The sequence below is a fragment of the Poecilia reticulata genome, linkage group LG3 (genome assembly GCF_000633615.1).
Source record: "Poecilia reticulata strain Guanapo linkage group LG3, Guppy_female_1.0+MT, whole genome shotgun sequence".
Taxonomy (NCBI): domain Eukaryota; kingdom Metazoa; phylum Chordata; class Actinopteri; order Cyprinodontiformes; family Poeciliidae; genus Poecilia; species Poecilia reticulata.
This window is the reverse complement of record NC_024333.1, coordinates 29,621,052-29,648,089: the sequence shown is the minus strand read 5'-3', so window position 1 is coordinate 29,648,089 and position 27,038 is coordinate 29,621,052. Positions and strand designations below refer to the sequence as shown.

Genomic DNA, 27,038 nt, shown 5'->3' with positions numbered 1-27,038 from the left:
GATGGATGGATGGATGGATGGATGGATGGATGGATGGATGGATGGATGGATGGATGGATGGATGGATGGATGGATGGATGGATGGATGGATGGATCTATAGCTCGAGCTGAACACAACCGGAAATTTGGGCTGCGCCAAAATTATATGCTTGATGGTCGGGTAGTGTGGACCTTCTGTGGTGCGTTTTTAATAAGCCTACAATAGACACCACACAGAGAAGCTTAAACAAAAATGCATGGTATAAAGACTCTAATTAGAGCTAATTTGTCGGGTTGGGTCAGGTTTGGACACACGCCTACAATCTCGGATGGAGTGGGACTTTTTTAAGCCCAATCTAAACTCTACTCACAGTTATTGCTAATGTTCATTAATTAGTTTGTGTTTTTTTAGACATCTGAAGCTGTTAACAAATCCAGATACTTTTATTTAAGCTCTGGAACTTTGTTTATGCTGTACTTCACATATGGTTTTAAGACCGCCTTCCAATGAATTTTGCCTTTTGGGGGGTGGAAGAGAATGGCATTGTAGATTTAAAGAATTAAATTCAGTCTTACTTGAGCGGGAAACCAGTGATAGCAATAGTAAGCATGACAGCTTCACAGAAGCTGTCAAACCTTATATTTATTCATGCTATATTTTAATTAATTACACTAATAACGTTTACATTTTGTATTGTTCATTTGTGTTTTCTGAAAAAAATTTCCATTTCCACATTGTTGTATTATATTGTAGCTAGTTGTCACTATTTGATTGATTGATTGATTGATTAACTCTTCTACATTAATTTGGAAAGTGGAGAAATTGACAATTGAGGGGATTTTTTAGTCAACAAACCCTTAACTGGTTTACGTGTGGGTTTATGAAATAATTGATTAACCACCAGGCACGAGTTTGATGTCTTCAGTTTGCAGTTGCAGGTCATCTGACCTCTAACCCCACACCCCACATGATTAATGATTACACTGAGATGTAACCTTTGCCCTCAAGTTATATTAACATGCTCATATTTGTCACAATAGTCACGTAAAATGTCTGCTGTTAGCATAAAGCATCTCCTTAAAATACGACATGCTAGGCAGTCAGCTTTTGCAAATTATGTTTGTTACAAAATAGCACTTCTGGTAAAAAAAAAACTAGCTTTGAACATGATTACATTACTGTTTGAAGATTTGTAACATTAAGAAATATTGCTTGCCATCTGTGAATTTATTATTCTGCATTACCTTAGGAAAATCCCCCTTTAAATTGTAATTCTATCAGCTTTGGGAATGATATGTTAAGAGTTTTTTTTTTTTTGGTGCAGGAAGACGAGGTCTGACAATGAAGACGTATTTGGACTCTGAATGAGATTCTTTAGAGTGCTTGCTTGAGTGGGTGTTGGAGAGTTATGGCTTTAGCTGCCCTGTAGTTTATGTGCGCTCTGGGTAAAATGCAGAGCACTTTGAGAACATTTATCATAAAACACTGGGAAGGGACTCTGGTATAAAATGGCTGCTCTGTTCTGCCTTAGCATCTGCAATCTCATGTAAACTTTCCATATCAATAATGTATGACTCTATTGTTGATAAAAATGTCAGATCACCTTTTATTTGTTGCTTCAGAAATTATAATGTGGCTCTTTTCTTTTTTTTAGGTGTTAAGACTAATGCTCCCTCATTTATACTATACTTTATGACTGATCACCATAGAAGTTCATGTTAATGCAGAGTTATACTGAACAAACTAACTTCAATTCAAGCTGCTAGTGTATGAAGAAATGTAACCAAAGAGAGAAATTGCAGACTATCAACACAGAAAGGTAAAAAAACAATATGCTCAAAACAGATCACTAATAATAATAATAATCTACATTCACTGATATGTTTGTTACAAATTACTAAAATTTTTGAGTAATTTGTATTCACCATTTAAAGTTTCTGTTTTCTCTGATTAAATATCTGATGTCATAAGATGGTAAATCAACAGTAAAAGCCGCACAAAATAGGCCTTTTTTTTCAGCTAGCTCAACTTACATATAAATCAGCTAAATGTCAAAACTCAGAGCCCCTCGGTCCTCTTAATTTTTCTCCCTTTTGTGTATTTTTCCGAAAACATAAATAAAACCTACAGCCGCTCTCTCCAAAGGACACAAGCAGTGGGGGACTCCGAGCACATTGGCAACATTTAGCAGGTGACAAATGGAGTTTCTCAGGCTGAACCAGCCCAGAAGGCTCACTCAGATGGGTTGATGAATGTAGAAGTGAGGCCAGAAAGGCAGGTTTATTTTTATTACGTCTGTCAGAGAACCTTCGCTGTGTCTCCAAACCAAGTCTGCATTCACACTGTGTGCCACTCCAAGAGGGGAGTAGTCTTGAATCTCAATGATGGACTTGCAGAGTGCAACTGTAGCTCTCTGCAGCCTTAAATAATGCATAGGGAGAAGGCAGACTCTTGAAAACGAAATCCACATAAACTATTACAAGTGTTTTCCCTTGTTCCGTAAGGTTAAAACAAAAAAAAGCAGAGGAAAACGGAGAAAGACACACGAAGGCAATATCCAAACTTCAACCAGAACACCCCAGAGCGAGAGGAAAGTGTGGACACCAGGTGACACAGCTACTAATTGAATCTAAAAACAAGACAATGAAGGGCAAACTTACAAGAAGTGGCGAAACACCCATCATCAATTCACCGCATTTCCTCCCCAGTGAGAAAACACATGATGGCAGTGAAAAACACTGTTTCTGTATTTGGCTGCACACAGAGTACTTTATCTACTTGACAGAGGATCTGAAATCACAGAAAAGGTGTGCAGAGAAGTGAAAGAATATTCTTTTTAAGAGAATGATTCATGGGCTCCTGGCCGCGCAATTCATGAGTCAACAATGTACCGCGGGTGTCTTTGGGGGTGTGTTCAGGGAGGGGTGTGTATCAATAGGTAATAAATCTCCAGCCATTCCCAGGATGAGGACAGCCTCACAGGTGTCTCACTGTAAACAGAGCAGCTCCAGCAGTACACACAGGTCATAGAGATACTGTGACTCTGCACACCGGTAGTTCAGAGTGGAACAGCACCGTGTGCAGAACAGGGGAGTATCAAGGTAAAAACGCTAATAAAAGCTTTCACACACTTACGAACAGCGATGCAAAACAGGAAGGATGCAAAAGAGCTGACAAACTGTGTTCTGATGAAATTGGAAGCAGGTGGGACACCTTAAATAAAATTAGAAAGTTGGTTCTGGAGCTGAGCTGTGTAAAAGCTGTGGAGAAGGCCTAAGGGGCACCATGAGTGCAAAAAAAAGAGCTGTCAGTTAAATGAATGGTTGCTTTGCTTATTTCCATGTCCAGCCAAAGAAGAACTCGATAATGAGAGGTGTATTAACTGAGAGGTGTAGTCCTGCAAGTTGGTCTTTCTGAGTCAAATTAAAACACGTTATTCTTCATTAAAATAGGAATCACGGCCTGCTTAATAGAAACTGGCATGACACAGACACAGATTTAACCCTACCGGGACGAAGCCCGCTGTGGAGCGGGCAAGCACGTGACACATTTATAAGGCTTCGTAATAACACAGACGGCATACCGAGTGTTCATTTCACCTCTGGTGGACAGTACTTAGTTCAAAATTTATATTTTTTAATTTATTTTTATATTGGTTTTGTGGTTATTTACTTGAAAATAAAGCCAGGAATATGATCGATCATTTCCGCCTTACTGTGTGGGGGTCTAACTTTACCACATTTCGACACAACCAATGAAAATGTGTTGACGGTCTGTTGCTAGGTAGAACAGAGACATGTGGGGACAAACGAGGGGGGGGGGATTTGGATACGGCAAGAGACTAGGGAGAATTGATGCTGTGGATTTTACTAAGAGTGTTTCGATAGGTTTTTTATACAGTAAGTATGTTATTTAGAGTTTGTGGTGTGTGAAGTGTTAGTAGTAGTTTTGCTAGCGATCGCTGCATGGCTTCGTAGCGAGCTCTGACGCACTAAGAAGAGAAAGACTGCACGCCGGAATGGCCATTTAGACCTTGGCTTACCAGGGTTAATGTTGTAGTATCATGCAAAAGTCTACAACTTCCCCTACAACCACCAAGAGAAGCAGCCATGATGAGATCAAAGTGTGCCACCATTTGATGGGATCCCTAAAGACCCTTTGGAACCACAGTGATCTGTGCATAAACCTTTTACATTTTATTAACAGTATTATTTTTTTACAACACAGCAGTTCAACAAAGTTCCACATATATGTGGAATGTCATATTATAGAGTTAATGTATGTTTCTTTATTAAAATCTATAAAAACTTGCCATCATCATTTTTTTAATCTGCTCTTTTGATGCTGTAGGAGGTAAACTGAGACTTTTAAAGTATGGAAATATACATTTTAACATAATACCTAACCTGTATGTAAATTTCCACAAGCACACTTATTATCACACATCGTTTTGTAAATTTTAAGTCTTATTTTCAATCATTTATATTGTAGCACAATGGAAATCCACCTGAAATATTGCAAACAATCATTCTGTTCTTCAACAATAGGCTATCATTTAACCATTTTTTACCCGGAAGGATGTCAACGCTCCAAACGGCGTTCCTGAAATCAAATGATTACATATCTGAACTTCTCGGGTCACGACATTCCCTTCTGATGCGTCATCTTCGCTCCAGTCAGCCAAAGAGGGTTCTCGCCTCTAGTTCATCTGGAGTTCAGATGGAGACTCAGGGATTGTTCTCCCTGTCTGTGTCTGTGAGGTGTCTTTTAAGTAGCAGCCAGGGAGGAATCCTTTCAATTAGAATGATTTATGGGAGACCTCATTGAGCTTATTACGCATGGGCTAAGGCTGGGTGTTTTCCGCGCCATACAGAGGGTCATTTACGTGTTGATAACATGAAGAAAAATTGGAAGCATTGGAACAGCATCAAATCTCATCCTGACTCTCATCAATCTGCAATAATGTGCGCCCCATTAGTTTTAATGAAGTCTGTCTAACCAACAGTTTTCTCCTCATTTTCAGCCACATGACACAAACAACAGAAACAGACCAAGACAGTTTTTTTTTTTTTTTTTTCCGACGGCAGTCTAACATTTTGCATGATAGCAAAGGTGGATATTATTAAGCTTTCTCCTCTTTTGATAGATTTGCAAATAATGCATATTTTAGCAGTTTCACACACTACCTGCTGTCTCCCAGGGTAGTCTAATGGCACGCCTAATAATGTTATCTTACAGTGTGTCTGCCGTGCAAGGAAAGCTTTTAAATCTCAAACAATTATGCCGGTTCTCATTATGCAATTCAGCAAAGACATTTAACTGGAACACTTCAACTTTGTAAAGATGAAAAAATACATCTTTAGCCAGAGATAAAAGGTATAAACATGTGTTATTTTTCCCTTGTCTAATACAAAACAGAGTTTGGGAAAAGTTGGACTTTAACAGCAATTTTGAAAGTCAGCACAAAAATACTTTCAACACAAGTTCTGACGACACTGTGGATGAAGACAGAGTACTGAATTTCATCTTCTGACAACGCAATGAGTTCATGTCAATTAATAAAATTGCCTTTCCAGAATTATAAAGTGCATAAAGCTCGTTTAAATTAACTTTAAAGATATCATTATGTAAAAACATTATTGATTTAATTTGTGCATTTTTGTTTTTATTATTAATAAGTTCCATCATTAGGTGAGACACAGATGTGTTGTCATGAGCTCCACTCAAACCCACTCATAACCATATCACCACCCAGAACTGCCTGAGCGGATGTTATTAAAATCGCATTGCAAAAGTAGCCAAAAGCGTGGCGGCAGCGTTACAAAACAGGTAAGGCATGTTAAATCATCATAGATAAAATAGCTTGTATCAGATAACTTCCACTAAGGTTGTTATTTAGCCACTCAATCTGTTGTTGTTCTTTCATGACAGAAACACAGGTTCATTTCCTGACTACATGGATGAGCTGCCCAATTTTATGCGTGCCTTTGAAGATAATTTAATGTTGCTCGGGCTTCTCTGATTTCAACTTTGTAGGAATTATTTACAGAGGAAAAAGGGGCAGGGTGGCTGTATCAAAATACTCTACGCCCCAGGTGATTATCCACAAGTCTAAGGCTGGACCTATTGATGAAATTGGCTCATGTTTATGCACGCGAGGGGGATTACTCTTTCAAACAGTCGGACCGCCATTCCATTTCTTCAATATGTAATTATAAACGGATTAGTCTGCATTCGAAATGCAAACACTCTCCTTACTTGGAACCATATCCTGTTTCAAATATTATTGCCAGATTACGCGTTAGACAATAAATGGAAGAGGTGTAAAGAAGAAAAAGACGTACAGGGTGAGACAATGCCTTTCGCCTCAAATCCACGGAGCTTCACAATGTTAAAGTCATATTGGGCTGCAGGCAATGAGAGCAAGAAACATGGTGAATTAATTAGCCTGGCAAAGAAAGAGGAGTGTCGTCCCGACCCCCTGATTTCATTGGTCGCTTAACCTGTCTGCCAGCTACATAATCACCAGCATTACTAATTAAGAAATACCAGTACACACTCTGTCCTTGTTTTCTGGCATTAGGCAGTTTTCTGTACTAAAGGTAAAAAAATGAGTATTCTCAGATTTCGCGATGTCACCATTCATCTTACGTAGCTCCAATACTTTAGAATCATTAGCCTAAGTTCAACAGTGTTGTGGACTGACTAGTTGTCATAAATATGTTTTTTTTAACAGTTAAGGAATAACAGAAGCAAAACGTTTAACTAGAGATCCACCACAAAATGTAGCCGTTGGGAAGGAAGGTTTTAAATCTTTCCAGAATCAATTGAATGTTGTTATTGGTGGGGCAGCTTTTGGTTGAGCTACATAGATTACAAACAGCAATTATAACATCTACATGACTATTCATAGGGAATACAAATCAGTCAGCTGAGTGTCTGATTTACTCATTGAAATTAAGCTTTGCATGTTGTTAATAAATAGATACATCTCAAACAATTAGGATGTGGCTGAAAAGTTGATTTATTTTATTTGTCAAACAAGACAAAGATAACTGACATATTTTAGATTCATTACAAACTGTGTGACATATGAGTATCTATATCATGTACTGTCATTATGGCTTAATGCTAAAATAAACCTAATGTTATGTGTCTCAGATATTTAAAATAATAAATAAATAAATTGTATGGCACGACTGCAAATCTACTAAAGTTTGACAGAAGCCATGTAGGAAACCCAACAAACATGTGGAAAATGGGTGTCTTGTAAGATGAAACCAAAAATGAAACTTGTTGGGTTGCATGCAAAACTCCAAGTGTGGTGGAAAACAAAGACTGTACAACATCATTTGTATCATAAAACATGTTGGTGGCATCATGACGGCACAAACTGGGAAGCTGGTCAGAACTGATGGGAAGATAAATGGAGCTAAAGTCAGGGTAATCCTGGAAGAAAACTTCCTAAAGGTTGCAAAAGATTTGGGATTGAGGAGAAGGTTCTCTCTGTCACAGGAACATCACTCTAAAATAAAATAAAACTCACATATTAAAATGCCACAGTTATCATCCAGACCTAAATATAATTGAGAATCTGTGCCTAATTTTGAAAATGAATGTTCACAGACGCTCTCTTGCAGTGTGACTGATCTACACCATTTCTGCAAAGAGGAGCAGGTAAATAATTCAGAGACATACCCTAAAGGTCTTGGAGCTGTAAATGCACTAAAAGGTGATTCTACAAAGCATTGGGTCTGCAAGGCTGAATACAAATGAACAAAACATATTTTTATACGCAAGAACTTGCATAATTTTTATACACTTTACGATAATGAAGAGCATATAAGTTTTTACTAGCAGGTGGGAACATGGCCATCAGTCCGTTAAGTGTTTATTGTTACTCTACATGTATATATCTCTCTTATTTTTAATATATTTTATTATATTATACTGTTCTTTAAAAACTCAAACATGATCACTTTAACATTGTACAAACAAGATATCAAACTTGATGGCTGACTGAACTAGACATATTGAGCACACATCGGTTACCTGAATGTGGCTTTAAAACAGGTTTTGTGAACTTTTAGAAACTAATAGTGGTTGTGTGACTCTTTTCCCTTTAACCAGTAAGACGTCCCACTGCACAGTGTTGTGATGTTTGCAGGGAAGCATTATTACAGCTAAGGGAGCATTTTGGCACGATAAAGAGGTGGAGGTTGAGAGAGTCCAGCCTAGTCACTCGTCCAATATGGAGGAGTAACATCAGAAACAGAAACAATAACTGCTCTTCCTCAGCAGTGGAGCCCCCATGCATCCAAATGCAGAAAAATGACAGGAGGTGACGTTCCCGGCTGCATTACTTTTGAGTTATGGAGGCGATTTGCAATTCAAAGAGTCTAAGGAGTGCTGACCACAACACTAACGCCTCCACAGGCCCACTGAGGCAAATAAGACCAGGGGCAATTTGCAGCACTTTTTGCTTGGAAACCGTTTTAGGCCAAGTCATGTAAAATAAAAATATGATAAATACCAAAACTAATGAGGCCAAATTTTGTTTTGAGATAAAAATAGGGGTGGCGTTGGGACTTCACTTAATGTCAAGGATACCTGCTCTTGGCTAAACTTTATTGGCCTTGAGCATGTTACGAAGCAGCTAAGATGTTCCACGGATAAATGGATGCTTTGCATATCTGCTAAGCCAGTGAAATTGCAAGTTAGGTGTTCTATTTAAAACAACGTGCACATTGTAAAACTCTAGAACAGATCATATGCAACAGGGACCAATTACTCCTGCCAGCTATAACGTCTTCATCAGGTCTGTGTTGGAACCACAGAAGTAATGGTGGAATATTTCTCAAAGCATCTTACCTAGCCAAAGGCAAAAAAAACAAGATTTTTGGGGTGTGCACAGAAAAAATAGTGCATTTCTTTTTACCTTCACATGGGTCGTCTTGAGTTTCTGTTGTTCACGTTTTACAGTTTTAGGTCAGCATGCACTTGTTTGGTCGACTCTCTTTTGGTGGCCTATGGTGGTTCAGTGATAAACTAGCAACTTACATGAATTCATGTATTTGCCGCTAAGTTTCAGCCGCACCTTACAAAACTGGACAGAATGGAAAAACAGCAGGAGTGGTTTCAGAGTTTTGTTGCTTTCAAATTCAGAAAGAAGCTGGAGTAGAAAAATGAAACGGTAAAACAAAAAGCTACGTCATGCAATATTGTCCAGTGGAAGAAAAAATGCTTCAGATTCACTGTAAATAAATAAAAGCTATCCAATGATTTAATTTCAAACATCTTGAAGGAAGTGGTTAGTGACTAATGCTAATCTAAATTTCTTCTAGGGATAGGACTGGATAAAGTGTATATATTTTAAACTTGTGTACTTCAGCAATGATTTGCAGATTTTCTTGCATGACCACCTGTAAATCTAATTGATTAATCGACAAGTTGACCTCTGCAATGTGAGAAGGCAAAAGCCATTTTCTCATGCAAAAGGATCAATCAACACAACAAAAAGGCATCTGGCTGCTAATCAGAGAATGCAGCCTCAAGGTGAAGATAACCAATTTCAGGTTTTCTGCAATTAAAACCTGAAAAAAATGACACAGTCCGGTGTCATTTGTGTGTATCCTCAAGCTTTTTCATCAAATGTACTCTAAGTGAAAAGAGAAAAAAAAAAACCTTACGGTTTCAAGTTGTTGTAGTTTCTTGACAAGCACACATGACAAAAATCACTTTGATTATGTTTAACTTTAGCACGATTTCAGTCTTTTTGGTCCTGAGTCGATTCGTTTTTTGCGTTTAAACCAACAAACTCAGCCTCTGAAATGTGTGGCAGTTCAATTAAAACTTGCATTCAGTCTCAGTAAACTGGACATTTTCCAAGAGTGCATTTTACACAACACAAATACCACAGAAATATTTAAATATTAAACCTAAAAAGGGCACTGCCAGGCCTTTTAAATATCTAAGAGCGTATCCATATTGAAGTGTTTGCAAAATAACAAGCTGTTTTGCATTTGAAAGAAACAAAGCACTAAAACTATCAGAAATATCATCTTACATTTAACTTAAAAATGTGTACACCTCAGACTGACTTCAGAATAGCAAATATAGGCAAATGGTAATACTGGTGGAGCTCCATTAATAAGAACAGCTTAAAAATTATTTCAGTAATTCAGTTTAGACAGCAAGACCCACATTATATAGATTCATTACAGACACAGTAATATATTTTGATTATGTCTTGAAGCTCAGAAAAACTCAAAATTCAGAAATTTCAAGTTATTAATTACAGAGTTGTCAGTCTACTTAGAAGAATGCCAATGCACTGTAAGGTTTATGATGCCAATACTCGGTCTGGTTGCTTTTTGAATAAATTACAACATCAGTGCAGTGTGGCATGCAGAGATGTGAAGTTACTCTAATAGTGCCCTTCATCCCATCTGGATTGTTAGGTCTGGTTTGTCCCTCATGTTCCTATTGACTATACCTGAGGCCATCTGTAAGTTTTGGGTCTGGCAAGCTTGCTGGACAATCTGACACAGAGATACCAGGACCTTTAAATAAAGCATCTGTGCTGTTAGCAACATGGACCTGCATGCTGCTAATAGCATGTCTGCATGCTATTAGCAGCAGACATGCTGCAACATGAAATAAGATTCTTCATAAAGAGAAGCTGTGATAAGCACAGGCTCCCCAGAACATCACTAACAATGAAACTTCACACTGAACCGTAAAGCAACGTTGATTGTGTGCCTCTTCAATCTTCAAATCAAATCAACATTTTACCTTTCTTTGGAAAGAGGCCGTTGGATAACAATTCTGTCATTTTTGTTGACTTGAAGAGGCTTCACACATAAATTGACGTTTGTGGCTTTGTGATGGCACTGGAAACACTGACTTCACCTTGTCTATCACACTTTTTCCTTTTACTCAACTTTCCATTAACATGCTTGGATACAGTGATACTTGAACTGCCAGTTCTATTGCCGATTGGTCTCTTGTGGATTGGTCTCTCAGATGTTATTAATGACTCTCTTCTGGACAACTCCCAAGTTAGTTGCCATGTTTTCTCAATGCAAAATATTTCTGTAGATCCTCATTCAAACCATGATTTCAGAACCCAAACACAAAATCCCAGTAAGTGTTTAAAAATAAGTAAATATATAATTGTTACAGACAAAAAGCATGGAATTTTTTTTTTTTTTTTTTCCCCCACAGAGGACTCAGACTGAGAACAAAATGTTCAACATCACCCATTTCTAATGTTTTTCTAGCTCCTATGAATCACTGCTTTTGGCATATTCCTGAAAACAAACTGTTTCCAAGCCCTCAAATCTCAAATAATCACCAGAGCTGCTTTATGGTCGAACTATCATCATGTTAGCAGGTGGAGAAGCTACCAAAAGATGCAGACAAATGATTGCATAATACAATACAATAACAAATCCTATTAATTTAAACACCAAGGACACAGTTTTCATTCAGAACTTGGATCCTGTTTTATTATTCCCCCTCCAACCTATTCCTATGAGACAACAAACAACATAAAGGGTTCTAATAGGATTATGGTCAATGAAAATATGTCGGTGCAAAGTGAAGACAAGAAAGGAGCAAAGTGAAGGAGAAGAGGGAGGTACTTTCCAAATTTCAAGGTCAAAAATAAACAGAAATTCTCTAAGGTGGTTATCAAACCCGTTTCCTCTGGATCCATAGTTAAGTGCCGAGTTGTGCTTATTTATTTAGCTTCTGAAACATTCCTCAGGTAAAGCCAACAAATAAAATAGCAATCCACGTTTTAGTATCAGTCTTCTTGATTCTGCATTCCCCTTTTCTCAGGTTTTCTAAATTACTTAAAAACACATCTGTAAATGAAAAAAACCAACCTAGCTTTAGCTGTTAAATAAGAAGCAATTTATCATTAGCACTCATCTCGCTTTGCTTTTCTCATGTTTGCTTTGGCCTGAAACTGACTTCTGCCCACAAGGTTATGAGACTCAGTGGTGGGATCTAGATCTGCTGACATCCACAAATACATGGCAGCCGTCAAATTTACACAAAACGGCACAGGGTGGGAAGGAACCCCTTTATGGCAGAGTCTGAAAAGGGATAAAAAAGGACAGGCAAAATTTTGCCTGTCACTTTGCATTAGAAAATAAAGCCTTCCAGCTAAATGTGCACCAAGAAACTTCTAAACAAACTACTGCTTGGTGATAAACGGTCCTGTGCTTCCAAAGGACCACCTACCTGACAGGAAAATCAGGTCATCCACCTGGAAGTGGTCAGAGCCACAGACACTAACAAACAGCGTGTGATTAAGGTTGGCTATTACTCAAGACTTTGGCTCACACACAGAGTAGACCGAGGTGTAAAAGAGAAGATATTTAAATTGAAGTTTCAAGTAAGCAGTGCGCTGCATGTGTTCTCCCCAGAAGAGGATGAGGGTCACCAGAAAAAAATAAATACTTCAGACTTTAATCTCAGAATTCTGACTTTTCTTCAGAATTAAAATTGTTTAAATTGTTCATGCACCATCAACATGGGCTTTCAGTGTCAGTGTGGGTAAACTGCATGTTTACAAGTCCTATAAACAAGGAAGAAGCCATTATGTGACTATTTCTCACACAGCGTGCTATCAACATACAGTAACCGAAATACATCTGAGAATGTTTGGTTATTTATTTGGATTTTGACATCAGCTGACTCCAAATGTATGTCAAAATCCACAGAATCCGATTTTAAAGTTAAAAAAAAAAAAGTCAAAACTTTGAGTAAAAAAGACATAATTCGGAGAATAAAATCATAATTTTGAGACAAAAGTCTTTTTTTTCCAGTGGCCCTAATCTTCTTCTGCAGCTTTTTCTAAAACTGGACAATAATAGAACAAACGTTTAGAAATGAAATATAAATTCTCACTGCATCCAATTTTTGGTCATATTAGTTTATTTGAAAAAAACAAACAAAAAACTTCTTTCAATCTGGTTGTACAGTTTTAAGTACATTTCACACTGCCTGAAATGAAAGTGATGGCATAAGCAGTATGCTGCAGGTGCAGGAACATCATGGCATTTAGTCATATTTAGATTGTATTCTTGCTTGTAGATCTTTAATAATTAAATTTGGTCATACCATTCTTCCCTGATCTGTTTTATGAACTTCTGCCATCCTTTTTTAATTCTGAAATTACTTAGATACAATTGTCTTAATCACTAATGAGTCTGTGGGTGGAAGTAGAGTTTAGTCTTTGGGCAGCAGAGGAACATCCCTGCAGTTGTTTTCCCTTTAAATCAGAGAACATCCTCCAGCAAGCTGGCCATCTACCTCCTACTGTGACACATTAATTAGCACTTCCTGTGTACAGTCTATCACAAGCCATAAATACATAATGGACAAAAATGAGTCATATTCAGACAACAGATATGAAGCACTGAGTAAATACAATGGCCACATATTAATGAAACCCAAAAAATAGAAGCACAATTTTGCCCTTATCAGTGGGAAAGTGGAAATTATTGCAATTTACACATTTTAGTCAGTACAATTATTAGCTATAACTCAGCTGTGTCACCTAAGACCAGATGAAAGTGACAGACCAAAAAGAGAACCTGTCACAATCAAGCACAGAGAACAAGTAAATATTCTTCAAACTCTGACTTTAAGTCTGTTCTTTTTGGTCTAATTAATGTGTTAACATGGACAATAACTTTAAAGTGATCCTCCTCTCAAAAGCCGACTCCGTCTTTGCTAAGGACGATGAAAAATGCAGCAGAAACTGGCAGGTCATTCATCTCTGTTGCCCCGGTGGGTGGTGCTGGCTACAGGTTGACTAATGGTCCTGCTGAAATGCTTCACATGTCTGAATAATGACAAGCTATAAAAGCTAAGCTGACTATAGAGTCAACTGGCTGTTTATAGGGTTGAAAGCTGTAAAAGTGTTAAAATAAAGAAACCGCACTGGATATGATGATGTTGGGCCCAAGCATTTAGGCGGCACTGGCATAATAGTGTCCCAGGTAAACACGAAGAGCACAAAGGTTACAGTGCATCCTATAAGAGTGCTGTTTGATTCCAGACCTTTTTTTAACTATTAGAGCAATGAATAAAAAGATAAAACTAAACATGATAACAGGTCATTGAGTTGTTGTTTCTTATTTTCAGTTTTCTGAAGGACAAATATCTAATAATGCTTAATAAATGCTTAATTGGTCATAAATTACATCTCTTATCTTTGATTTTTTTTTTAAATAACACATCGACTGTAACATTTTACTAATCAGCATTTTGGAATTTTTACTCACTGACTGAATCCACAAACATTTCAGAATGAGGTTAAATTGGATTTCTGGTCATTAAACTGGCTCCAGTGGAAATGACAAACCACACATTAAAAGCGCTATTGTTTTTTTTGTTTGCTTGTTTGTTTTGCTTTTTACATAAAAATTAAGATACCAGATTGTGCTTTAAATATTTTTTTTTTGTATAATATATTTTGATCTAGAAAAGCAAAGAGTTATAGATTTTGAAACAGAGCTTGTCCAGATGGCGAAAAGCAAATATGTGGTATTATTCCAGGCTTTTAAAAATCAAAAGCCAGTTTCCATGTTGCACTGTTTCCTGGTTTGTGAATCAGAAAACAATAATATTCTACCATTTGCCATTTCAAAGTGAATATATTGCACTCACATATGTAGATTGTTATTTAAAAGTGTAGAAAAAATCTTGAAAGGAGAAAGTTGGATCTTTAAAAGTATGGCATTTAAAAATGTAGGGACCACGAGGGTCCAAGGAAGACAGCGCTGGCTGGAAGAAGGAGGGCTAAATTCAGGATCTGTGTTGAGTTTGGAGTTTTACCTAATCTGAATTGCTCCTGCTAATGCCCCTCCCCGCCTCCAGCCTTGCCCCCCCTCTTCTGTTATTGCTCCTTCTGCTCCTCATGTCTGTTAAGTCAGCATGACATTTTATGATGCCTGGATATTAAAACGCAGTTTCTATTATGTGTGAGAGGGAAGTGGAAACAGCCACGCTCATGCTCGGTAATTAGGGGAAGCAGGCCGAGGGTGTATTTATGAATGCAGGGAAAGGCTAGAGGGGGACCAGGGGAATTGGTGTGTAATGTCCTGCTGTCAGAAACAGTTTTCTCCTTAACTCTATACAGAGCACCGTTAAGGGTGGAAATCATTTTGAATCTCATTTATGATCCATGATTCCTCTGAATCATTTGGTTCATTTGTCCTCTGTGATCAGTCCAACAGAATAACGCTTGTTGGAGCGCTGATGAAAGTAGTGCCAAACCGTTTTAGCAAACGGCGCTGTGGCAGGATAGATTTGATTATACCTGATGAGACGAACGCAGAGGGGTAACACAGTTAGTTTAGTCTGTAACACAGTCTGCTTAGTGCTGTCGACAAGGCCATTACGTTTGTACGTTATTTTTCCTTATGTAAAAGTAATTGCAATACAATCCAATTCCCAAGATGTCCTACAGCTAAAAATAATGCACAAGCTGGTCTTTAGGCAAGAGCTATAAATAGGTCCAATAAGCATCATTGTGAATTTGCTTAGGAATACAAAACATCCATTTTACATGACAACCAGCACAAGTTCAGAACGTTTTGCACTTGCAACGCGTTTGTATTTCTCTTCTTTTTTTTTCTTTTTTTTTGCAAACTGTGCACCTGGGAAGCAGGGAAATATAGACTTGTAACATGAAGTAAACTCTGGAGCACGTTCTTCATTGTTCTAGGAAAACACGATTGCTATATATTTTTAATTATTTAAGATAAAGACATATCCAGTTGTTGTTAACATATTGCTTACTTATTTGTTCCTTTCGACTGTACACAGCTGTAAATATGGTAAATTGGTTAAACCTAATCAAACCTTTAATTGCAAAGTGTACTGGATTGGACTTCACGAACAATGGAGAAAATACTGGTTACCAGGCAGTCAGACTAATAAATGACTCAATTTATAAAATATAACCTTTTTACGGCTACACTGTACAATCAGCCATTTTAGACAGCATTGCCAAATTTTGTAATACTATTCTTTCTTGTTTCTTTTTTTTTTTTTTTTTTTTTATTGTTTTGACCATTTACACAAGAACAATAAAGTGAATCAAAACTATTCTGTGATTCATTTACAAATGATTTTTCCCCCCTTACTGTGTTTGAACCTGGACATGACACATTTTGGCCAGGTTACTTTTCATCTCAAACAAAATGGAGATTTATTTTTCTAGAATTTAAACAAGGAGCTGTATCTTCAGACATTAGGAGGAAAAAAAGAGTTAATGGAATGAAGACACTGCTGATTAGTTATCAGATTTGCTTAGATGTGCTCCTTTTATGCCTTGTATATTCAAGATGTGGCTTCGGCCCAGTGAAGCCGTACTGCAGCTTGCTTTTCCCTGCACAAGAACATTAAACAATATTTTTAGTAAGACCCACCAGGCCCCCAGCTCAATAACAGTTTGAGACTGTGAGAGAAAAGAGTGGAGGTGGTTCAGACACCTCTGAGCCTGGAGGGCTGCTCCGGGCTCTCCCAGGAACCACAAAGCAGCACAGGTCACTCTCAGGTTTGTTGCTTTTCGTTTTCTCCACAGCTCAGGGACAAAATGAAGCCTTAACCTTGTAATCCAACCAATGTGTCCCCTGGTAGCACTTCTGGATTTAAAGCTGGGAAATTACACTTCAGGCCTAAGAGGTAAGGCGGGAGAGATGTGATTTTCAGCAAAGCCGACAGAAGTCGACAATTTAGATCACAAAACCAAGAGACGCGGACTGTTGTTTGATCACTCCTTCAAGTGCAATACTCTTTCTGACACAGGCACCGGAGTGAGTTGTTACTTACATAAACAAAGAATATATAACACCTGTGTTTATTTTTGATCTGATTTTATCTTTGATGGTTTTGTTTGGAAAGGTGGAGCAGGCTGAAAAGTGACAGCGGTCACTCTGCCACCTGTCACAGTGTGGTTTCAAGAGAAAACACACCAGCATTCTTTCTCCTCAGAGCCAGCTCAGGCCCTTCAGGCCACTCCATCTGCCGCACAATCAGCCCTCTGTTTGAGAATCTGGGTGGGTCCGTCTCCTTCCACCAACACTTCTGTGAAAACAACCTGATCTCAAACACAGACTCTCCCTCTCTCGCTATTCCATGTGTAAATACATACTGCTGAGCCCACTTCTAAGCCCACTGCCCACCACAGAGCAGGAGGACCTATGGGGAACCCGACCCCATTCCTGCCACTTACCATTACATTCATGCCCTTCTACTTGATGGAAAACATATGCGTGTGTGTATTTAGCGCAAAGATGCATGTAAATGTAAGTCTGCCAAGGCTACGCTGAAGCAACGTTGGCTGTAACCGTGCACACCTTATTTCAAAAGCTCACAAATGTTGGCAGGACACATGATTTAAGCCATTTCATGCCTTCACTTGAAGCCTTGATCTTTACCTACCAGTCAAGCATATTTCCATAAACAGCTATTCTGACAAATCTAACCGTGCCATCGTCTGACCACTGAGGTCAGATTAAATCAATGCAACAATTACACATACGAGCTTATTTTGCATGCGCAAAATGTTGCATGAACAAGTCAGCTCTGTTTAATGTCTGAATAAGCATTCTCATCAGACGTGAGCATCACAATCCTTTTTGGCTGGACTGAGCCAAAAAGTCCAGCCAATACGTGCACGTATCGTGTTGTGCACGATACGTGCACAACACGATACGTTTTGCTTTTCAGATTAACGGCAGGGGTTGCAGCCACACCAGATTACCCCCTGTGCACACAGAGACAGTTTGCCAAAGTTTGTGTACATGTATAGTTATTTACACGGCACATTTTGGAAAACAAGTGATACTCAGAAATCCTTATTAATTAAAATGCTAAAGAATGCTTCCAGCAATAAATGTCTGATCTAGTTTTATTTGTCTCTGAAAAGAAAATTATTTTATTACAGGTAGGCATAACAACTGTATGTTGTTTTAATCATAACACTAAGGAGAACCCTGAAGTTTAAACATCAACAACCACTTTTACAGTACTGATCAAGGATGTTATGATCATGTGCACCTGATGTGATATGCCTATATAAAATTAGAAATGGAATTTGAAAGTGGAAATGAATGTGGATGAGTCCTAATTCATTCGTCCTCATCAGCAGAACTATGGTAATCATGAAACATGACCCTTGTCTACATTAGAAACAGTTTTGTCTTTAAAATCCATGATGCCCTTTAACATTAGATAGAGGTACAAAATAGCCATGAATTTCATGTGGTAGTAACAGGTATGTATGGTTTAAGAACTAAACAGTTTAATTTTCGTTTGGTTGAAGGAGTTACTCCAAACAAAAGAAGAAGATAGTTAAACTCTAGGTCTTACATTTATGCCTAAGAAGGACTACATGCACAGGAGGACTTACTTGTCGTTCCCTCAGGTAGTCATATGATTCATTGTCCTGCTCTCTAACACCTTAACAACTCCGCTACGACACATGACAGCAGGGACGAGGCTTTTCCTGTGTGAGCATCCTCTGTACTCTCATTATGTGCTATGACACCAGGGAAGCTCTTAATGTATAATGATGAAAATGTGCCACTTTGACAAAAAAAAAAAGGAAATTCTTTGGCTCACTGAGAGAAACACATGAGCCGACATATGGTTCAGTGTATTGCAGTCGACATTGACATATTGTAAGTTGAGCTGCAGAGGGGCTTACATGAAGAGGAGGCTCGTCCAAACGCCCGACTCCATAGATCATCAGAGACAGAGAAGTCTCCCTCAGCCTGTTCGTGTTCCTAAAGTGGGCTCATTCAGTCTGAAATGAAAACAGAGAGGAAACCCATTTAAGTTTGTGGAGTACGACTGCATTTGTGTGTGGCATGAATCTCTGACGGGCCCAGCAGGGCAAGTCGATTTTCTTTGCTCAGACCACACATGCAACATGCTTAAATGCACACATTTGACCGCTAGAACAACCAAATCACACGCAATTTAAAGCACAAGCCAAGAAAAACGTAAGCTGCACTTTCACCACATCCACCCCCTGTAACAGAAAAGCTCATATAAGTATTTTTTGGTTGCACTAGTTAAGGACTCTCAGAAGTGATGTGTCTTTGATGAACTTTGTCAAATGATACGATAATTACAAGTGCAAAGTGTTTGCCAGAATACTCAGCCCCTACCAGCTCCATCCCCTGGGGGGGCCAGTCAGCCAAATAAACAGATCCGGTTTCTAATAGCTGAGACATGTAATGAGGAGTCATGCCAGATCAAACTGCTACCCATTACGCTCATTCGTCCGCTAAAATATTCCTCAAGTTGACATTCCCCATTCACAACGGCGATCGTGCTGTTGCTGGAGGCAGGAGTCTTGTTTATACTGCCTTTTAGTGAGGCTGTCTCTATTTTGAGAACACACTGGAGGATTTTGTGTCTCCAGAACATCTTCGACACACACAAAAATAGACAGAGAAGAGTAAAATATACAGTAGATAAGCTCTCCCTGACAGGCACACACACAGACGATAGCCCAATTGATTACTTCTGGCACCAATGCATCACTCAACCCATAACTCACAATGAAACTATAATCATGAAAGGCAGTGATACACTGTCTTCATTTCGAGACAATAAAGAAGAGGAGCAATTTTTTATTTATTTTATTTTTTTTTTTTTAAGACTCTAACCTGTGTTTTTTCATTACAGTTTTGTTCCTTGAAGGCCACTTTATTGACAGCAATTTTGTCCCAGAGGACACCATCTATGTTCGCTAAGACCAATGCCTGTTATCATTAGATCCTAAACTCAGGTATATTTGCTCTTGCCATTTCCACAACATTTCAGGTTGTTAATGTGAGAACTGACCTCTCATCGCATTCGTCCAACATGAATGTTGTCCAGGTTCAAATACACAGTACAGGTGCATCTACTTAGATTGGAATAGCATAAATAAGCATATTTATCTTCTTTTTTTTTCCCAAATAAAATAGCGAATGTTTACTATATAGATACGCTACGCACATAGTAGTTAATTTCAGGATTAGGAGATCAGCACCAGAGATGGAGTCCAGACTGGTCCTTCCGAGATCAAGGCCAAGTCCACATACTCCAAGACCAAGACTAAGACCAGATCTTCCAAGACTGAGACCAAGTCCAAGGCTGAATGTTTAACTTCAACAAATATTTTAGGACACTGATTTTTTTTGTACACCATAAAATGTAAAAACAGTTAATCACTCAACTAAAAATACTGTATTAAACTAATAATGGTAGTAATAAACCAATATTCAAGTTATTAAATGCAGCTACACATAGATACACATTGTCTAAACTGAATTAATCAGCTGACACTGCAAAACTGTTGTATCAGATGTTAAAAAGTACACTGTTCCTAAAAACACATCCTGGACATAGCAATACATTATTAGGCCTTTTAATAATATTATTAGTTCATGCAGGGTTGCCAGTTGCCTCACAGTGGGAATTCACAAAACCACAAGAGTCAATAGAATCTGTGGTATTTATAAAAATCACCAAGCCAACACAGAAAATGCAGGGACAACAGATCACAGGAGCCAAATGGAAATATTTTCTCTAACGCAGATCATAGCCATGGCTTGATGAAATGAGCATTAGTCTTATTCTTATTCTACCAGGAACATCAAAAACTCACTTCCACGTACTTAAACATTCATACTTTACATGTATTTATATTTTGGATTAACCAAGAGCACTGTAGTTGTTTATTAGCAATATAATAATCCTCAAAAATAAGACTAGTCAAATAATTGTGCACACATTACTATGCAAGTTTCACTTTTTCATTTGATTACCAACATAAATTCAATATTTGGTTATATTCCAATGTATTTGACTTCACTTGTGTTGGGTTTTAGAAGTTTACACTTTGATTCAAGTAGAACACAGTCTGTTATGCTTGTATGAAATATAATGCACAAAAAAGAAAACAGGCAACAATCATCAACCCTTGCTCAATAGTAATATTTTCTACCACTGTGATATTGATAAAGCTGTTTACATGTCTATAGACTCGGGATAAAGAATGTGCACATTAAGTGTCACATAGATAACTACAGTTTGGTTGATGAAACTCAATATTGACATATTCAGATAATCCTCCACCCCCTTGTCTTTTGCCTTCTTTTGCGCCATCCTTATTTCAGTCCTGGTAATAAGAATCTGAATACATAAAAGATGCTGCTCAAGTCCTTCCTGTTTATATTAATGTTTTATTTAGTGTTTTGTATTATCATAATCAAAGTTCCAATAAAAATAACAAAGTGGAATAAAATATACATATCAAGTGACAGCCTAGTTCTGTAACCTGTCCCGTGTGGAATTTTGATGTTATGTTAACAAACAAATTAGCATTTAAATGAGTCCTGCATTTTATCCTTCAAGGTTATGTTGTTATGGATATTAAATTAGAGAGTGTGGAATTGCTTGTGTGTGCATGTGTGTAGCCGTGTGTGGTCCACGGGCTTGCCAACCAGCCAAGTCCCCCTGAGAGGTGTTCGAGCGGGTTTGTTTAGGGTTGGTTTGGGACGGAGCGCGGGGTGGAAACGTGCACGTTCCAATGCACGCGGTTTTCGGCCTGCAGACACTTTACCAGAAGTCTTCCAGACATTTCCAAACTGTGGAAAATGGACAACAGCTCTAGACGATTGTTTCCTTAAAGACATTGTGCATGTGGTTTCTCTGGGTTGGAGGAATAAGGTCTACTACACACAACACTGTTCCCATGGGCAGAACGGTTTGTCTATGTGCTGGCCTGGTTAGGCTTCTCGTTGCGTTGGCTGAGCTCCTAGGGTAGCAGGAACGGCAGTAAGTGTTTCGACTGTTATTGCTCTGGTGCTACGTTGTTTAAACAGTAAACAGTGCTTAGCGGCAGCTGCCAGAAGGCTCAACTGTCAGTTTACATTGTAAACTCTAAGACCGAGACTTTCAGAGCTGGAAAAGTGTTTTCAAGATTTCCACAGCGATTGATCTCATGAAATTACTGCAGGGGGGATACGAAAGTTAAGATAATCGCTAGTTTTTAAAGCCAGGTGTGAGAGCTTCTGATAAGTGCTGACTGTTAAGGTTTACTAATAATTTTGCATAAGATGGCAGATGAAGAAACAAAGGAGCAAGAATTTTAAGTAAAGCGTATTATTTTAGAGATAACTGTAACTTCTGTCCCTGTCACGCACTGTGGGGTTTAAAAATATACATATATCAGATTGAAGTTAGTTTCATTATCCTTTCGCTTCTTCGCAGTAGGAAATACATGAATGAAGCAGAAAGCGTTGTTCCATTGCGCCTTCAGAACATACAGTTAAGCTTCAAATTATTCCTGCCACTCGCAGATTAAGGTTTAAAATATTCAAAAATTTACCAACATTTTACCAATGCTTCATGGCCGCTTTGAAAGCCATTTTATTGTCACAGAACTACATATTTCAGTATAGCTACTACTACATGGAATCCCATTAATCTTCAGCTTCCCAACCCCACAAGCCAACGTATTACACTAACTCATGATAAGGAACCCATAACGCTTACGTTGAAAGAAAATGTTGAAAAAAAAAATTATATACCTTTCTTTTACAAACATCTTAAAACTGTAGCATGCATAGACTGTAGCATCAATAAAACACATAAGTCACCTAATTAGCAAATAGATTTCACTGGTGAGTAATTTCGTTTGATCAAAACGGAGGGAAAGAAATCAACTCTTATTTTTGTCGAATGTACTTGTCAATATCAGATCAGTGTTAGTGAAGCATCTAATCAACGACACATAAAGAAACAGAACTCGCACAGTGATATCAGGCATAAATATTGGCTCTGTCTTATGTTGCAAACATTAAATCAACAACTAATATTGCGTTGAGTTCACACTTAATCTCTATGGCAAACTAATCTCCCATATAGATGATTCATGAACCTTCTCAAAAACAACTTTTTAATCTAGCCCTTGCCGGCTCAGCAGCTACAATAAAATTTGGATTAACTTGTAAGATGGGTGATATGTGGATTTTTTTTCCCCCCCTGATTCTTATACCAGAGCAGCTTCATCTGTCTGCAACAGTAAATATGTATGCTAATACAGTACCTCATAAAGTCTTTAAAAACACCTTCCTGTGATATTATGGGCTGGAAAAGCCTATTCAAACACATGCACACTTTCTGTATGCCTGTACAACACAAACAACTTGCCTCCAGCTTCAAGTGTGCCGACTCTGCAAACTGACAACAAATATTTTTTTTTAAAATTAGTGCATGTGTTAACTTGTTAAATAAAATAAATCATACATCATTTATTTCTGTCATGAGAAAAACATGAATGTTTTTTGAAATAAATAATGAATGAAATAAAAACCGAGAAAAACAGTTTTTTCCCCAGGTTTTTATTTGGAAAATTTTTAAAAACAAAGCTCGAGATACTTAAGCTATTTCACTTTCAGAGCCTTTCTTAGAGAGCCTTGGTAATTCTTTTTTTGTTTGTACAATTTTTGTGGTCTACCACGCCCCTTTAATCCATCGGTGGTGACCAGCGATTTGATACACCTTGCACAGAGCTCCTTTGATTAAAGCCATGTGGGCTTGGTTACAGTTGGGTCCACTCCTGCTTGCCTGCTGCCTATTAATTCATCTGAAACTGTAGCTACACTTCAAGATCACCATTCGGACATTCCAAAGAAACACTGATCCATCACAGGGATGGAAACCTGGAAGCACTCAGATCCCCCCAGCAAATCATTTCCTGGAACCACCCTTAAACCATTATCCTGGCCATATATTTATTTATTTAGCATCGCAATCCTGAGCAGTTTGGGTCATTGATAAAACCTGCTTGGAGAGTTTTAGAGCTTGGTTTCAAAAATGAGCCGTAAAGAAATGTTGGATATGATTCTGTGGGTTGGTAACAGGAAAAAAAAGGATTTACAAATTAAGTGGAAATCACTTTAGTACTTGAGCATAAAAAAAAAAGAAAGTTCATATAACAGTGCCATTTCATGGCAGTGGATCAGCTTCTAAGTACATTTACAGAAGTCAAAGGATGTTTCTGGTTTTTATTTTATTTCCTTAGCTGTTTGTAGCGCCACAACAGCTGCATTAGGCACACATGTCTTATTTTGAATTGTTTAATGACGTATAGCTAACTTTCAAAGTCTTAAAATCAGGGTCAAGTTTAGATCGATGTGGGCCTCTGTGCCAAAGCCAATTTTGGCCCCTTACACACACTCACACACACACAGGTTTCTTTGGTGTGTACACATTACAACAGACGTATCAACTTCATGGTTTTTAGGGAATTTACTTGATTTTGTAAAATTCTGCCTAGAGCACACCACTGCGAATGTATCACTCATTAGAGTTTTGTGGCTCTTTTTTGTGACAAATGCAACAAAATAACTTAATTGTTTTTTCTTTACAGGTTTTCTTGCTGTTTTGTCAGTCAATCACATACTTAGTTAAGTCCTTAGGTGAGTTTCATTCAATTTGCTCGTGAAATGTCTGATTTACAGCTAAAAAGTAATTTTCTACGAACTCAGAGTTCCTTCTTGTCAGGTCAGAAGTTCATCATCAAGTCGGATCTCAAAATCGAACATATCCCATAACCCACAGCAGTGTAAGTTCCATAAGAAAGGATTTGAACCGCCCAACCCATGTAACTGTCCTGACAAAGACAAAGCTTCAGTGACATATGATAAGAGTCATCCAGCGACGTCCGTAGATAATTATAACTCAAGAATAGACGTATTAGAATTTTGCAAACGCAACGATTGTGTGTGTAGACAGCGATGACAAAGCTCCTACAAATAAATAGTTGCTAAACCCAGACCAGACAAAAAAAGTCAGAGTTAAACCACAAGCAGAGCAAATAAATAACAACTATATTTATTTTGAAAAAGAAAAAAAAAATGGTAGATTCACTTTTATGTGCATTTAAAAATCTAGAAGTGGTATGCAGTGAACATGAAGGGAGTGAAGAAAGTCCGATTTCTTCCTCTCTGGCACACACATGCAAAGATGTACGTGAACAAGGGACTTGAAAGACCTGCTTAAAGCGTTTGAACTCATCATTACAAGCTCCAGCCTGGGGATCTGCTCAGCCTGACAGCCTTGTTGATAGATTGTAATTGTATGGTCGCAATTGATTGACTGAACCTTGCTCAATGTAATATGCATTTGTTAGAGGTTATAGGTAAAAGGAGAGGGAGTAATGACTTCCCTTCGTGTCCTTTGGTAAATGACTCTAAGCAAACTGACGGACACCTTTCCAGCGTGAAAGAAGTATACTTTTTTTTTTTGTTTCAGCGTAGATATTCTGCTTACAAGTGAAAAGAAATATCCAGGTTCTTTTAATCAAATTTCAATTATTTCAGCAAAGAGGAGGAGACGTTTCAGTTTTATGGCAGAATCGTTGTGTGTTCTCTAAAAGCAGTATTTTCCCGCAGCACCTCYAGGTAATTAATCATCCATACATGTTTTAAAACATCAGCGACTCTCCTCCTCTGTTCTCTTACTCAGTACTTTGCCTCTGTTGTACCAAGGCGTGAGTGATTACCACCAAACTAAATATATTTCATATTCCAAAGTGTGGAAAAAACACATATGGCGTGTTCTTTGAAGCTGTATTTTAATGTGAGTATAAGCGATGGGGGGAAAAAAAAAAAAGAAAAAAAAAGGAGGTTCAGTGGAGAGTGACTTCCAATGTGCAAACACGAGAGGTTCAGCATTTTCCTTTATGAAACTTAAATGAGCTCAACATTTGTGTTGAACTCCGCAAGCTATGAATGAGATTAAAGCAACTAGTAAACATAAATATTTATCAATTTTATGTAATTTAAAGATTTTCCTTGTATTCATCAACTTTCTGTTCTCCCTTGGAACAGCAGAATTTTGTTGTCAATACCTGAATATAGATATTAAGTATTTCTGTACCCAAGCAGAGGACTTTATTTCTCTTAAGGCACTTTTATTATTGAAAGTTAACATGAATAAATTAATTATCTGTTTTGAAAATACAATGGAAAGGCTAAACTATAAATACTGTAGTTAAAAACTAGTGAGAGAAGAGATGCAACTCTTCAATTCTTATTTTTTTATTTCTTTACTTTGTCAAGAAAAAAAGACAAAAAGGCCACACACACAGTAGAACTGCAAAATTAATACTAATGGTCAGGTAAGCATCCTATTGAATGTTTATATTTCCAGTTCATAAGTTTCCATGATTAAAAAGTAGATCCTTGTGATCTTATGTGAATTTCATCCAGGTGAAGAGTTCTGTGAGAATAAATTGCATTATTTGTATGTTGTATGTTATAATGTATTTCAGTTGTTTGCTTGTTATAAAATATATGTTTAGTGGCTTTTTTTTTTTTATTCGTTCTCTGATTACTGGCATGTATGGTTAAACCATTCCTCTTTTATGCAATAAAAGTTATGAGGTGAAGTCAAATCAGCTTACGAAAGACTAAAGACTATTTCTCGCGCAGAACAGAAACACTTCCCGCTGCAGATTGTGTGACAAGCACATATGGCGGAGACACATGGCTCCTTCTTAGTGACACTCGCATACTTTGCACACAAAGTTCCTGTATCCAACAATACCACCATTATTCTTTTGTTTCATTGAGCAACCTGGTGGAGCAGAGCGGATCTAAATCAAGCTTCTAAAAGCTGCATGTGTGTCTGAGATGTTTCCTGGGTTATCTGACAAAGACAGAGGACAAAATGAGAGACAGATCGGTTTCACCTCCATCTATTTCTCTTCTTCCTCCCTAAGCTAAGTCTCTCTGCTCTGCTATCCGGAGATACAACCGGATGACACCAGGCCCATCTTCCTTGTAGAAATAGAGAAGGGCTGTAAAAAGCCTTTTCCTGACGTCACCATATGAACAGGAAGCGAAGAGAGAGGTTACGGGCAGATTTTTTTTTTTTTCTTTAAAAAGTCGCACACTTGAAGTATGCTTTATGTTTTGCAATTTCTTATTTTCAGTTTTGTTTTGTTTTTTCACTTTTGTGT

General features: G+C 37.9%; 1 long non-coding RNA gene across 1 annotated transcript in view; it reads right to left on the bottom strand.

Annotated features, from left to right (window-relative positions):
- LOC103462872 (uncharacterized) overlaps nucleotides 1-27,038 on the bottom strand; it is a 70,928-nt gene that overhangs the window by 21,993 nt on the left and 21,897 nt on the right. The window contains exon 3 of the long non-coding RNA XR_533404.2: nucleotides 18,717-18,815. This is a non-coding gene — a long non-coding RNA (uncharacterized LOC103462872). The remainder of the gene's footprint in view (nucleotides 1-18,716; nucleotides 18,816-27,038) is intronic.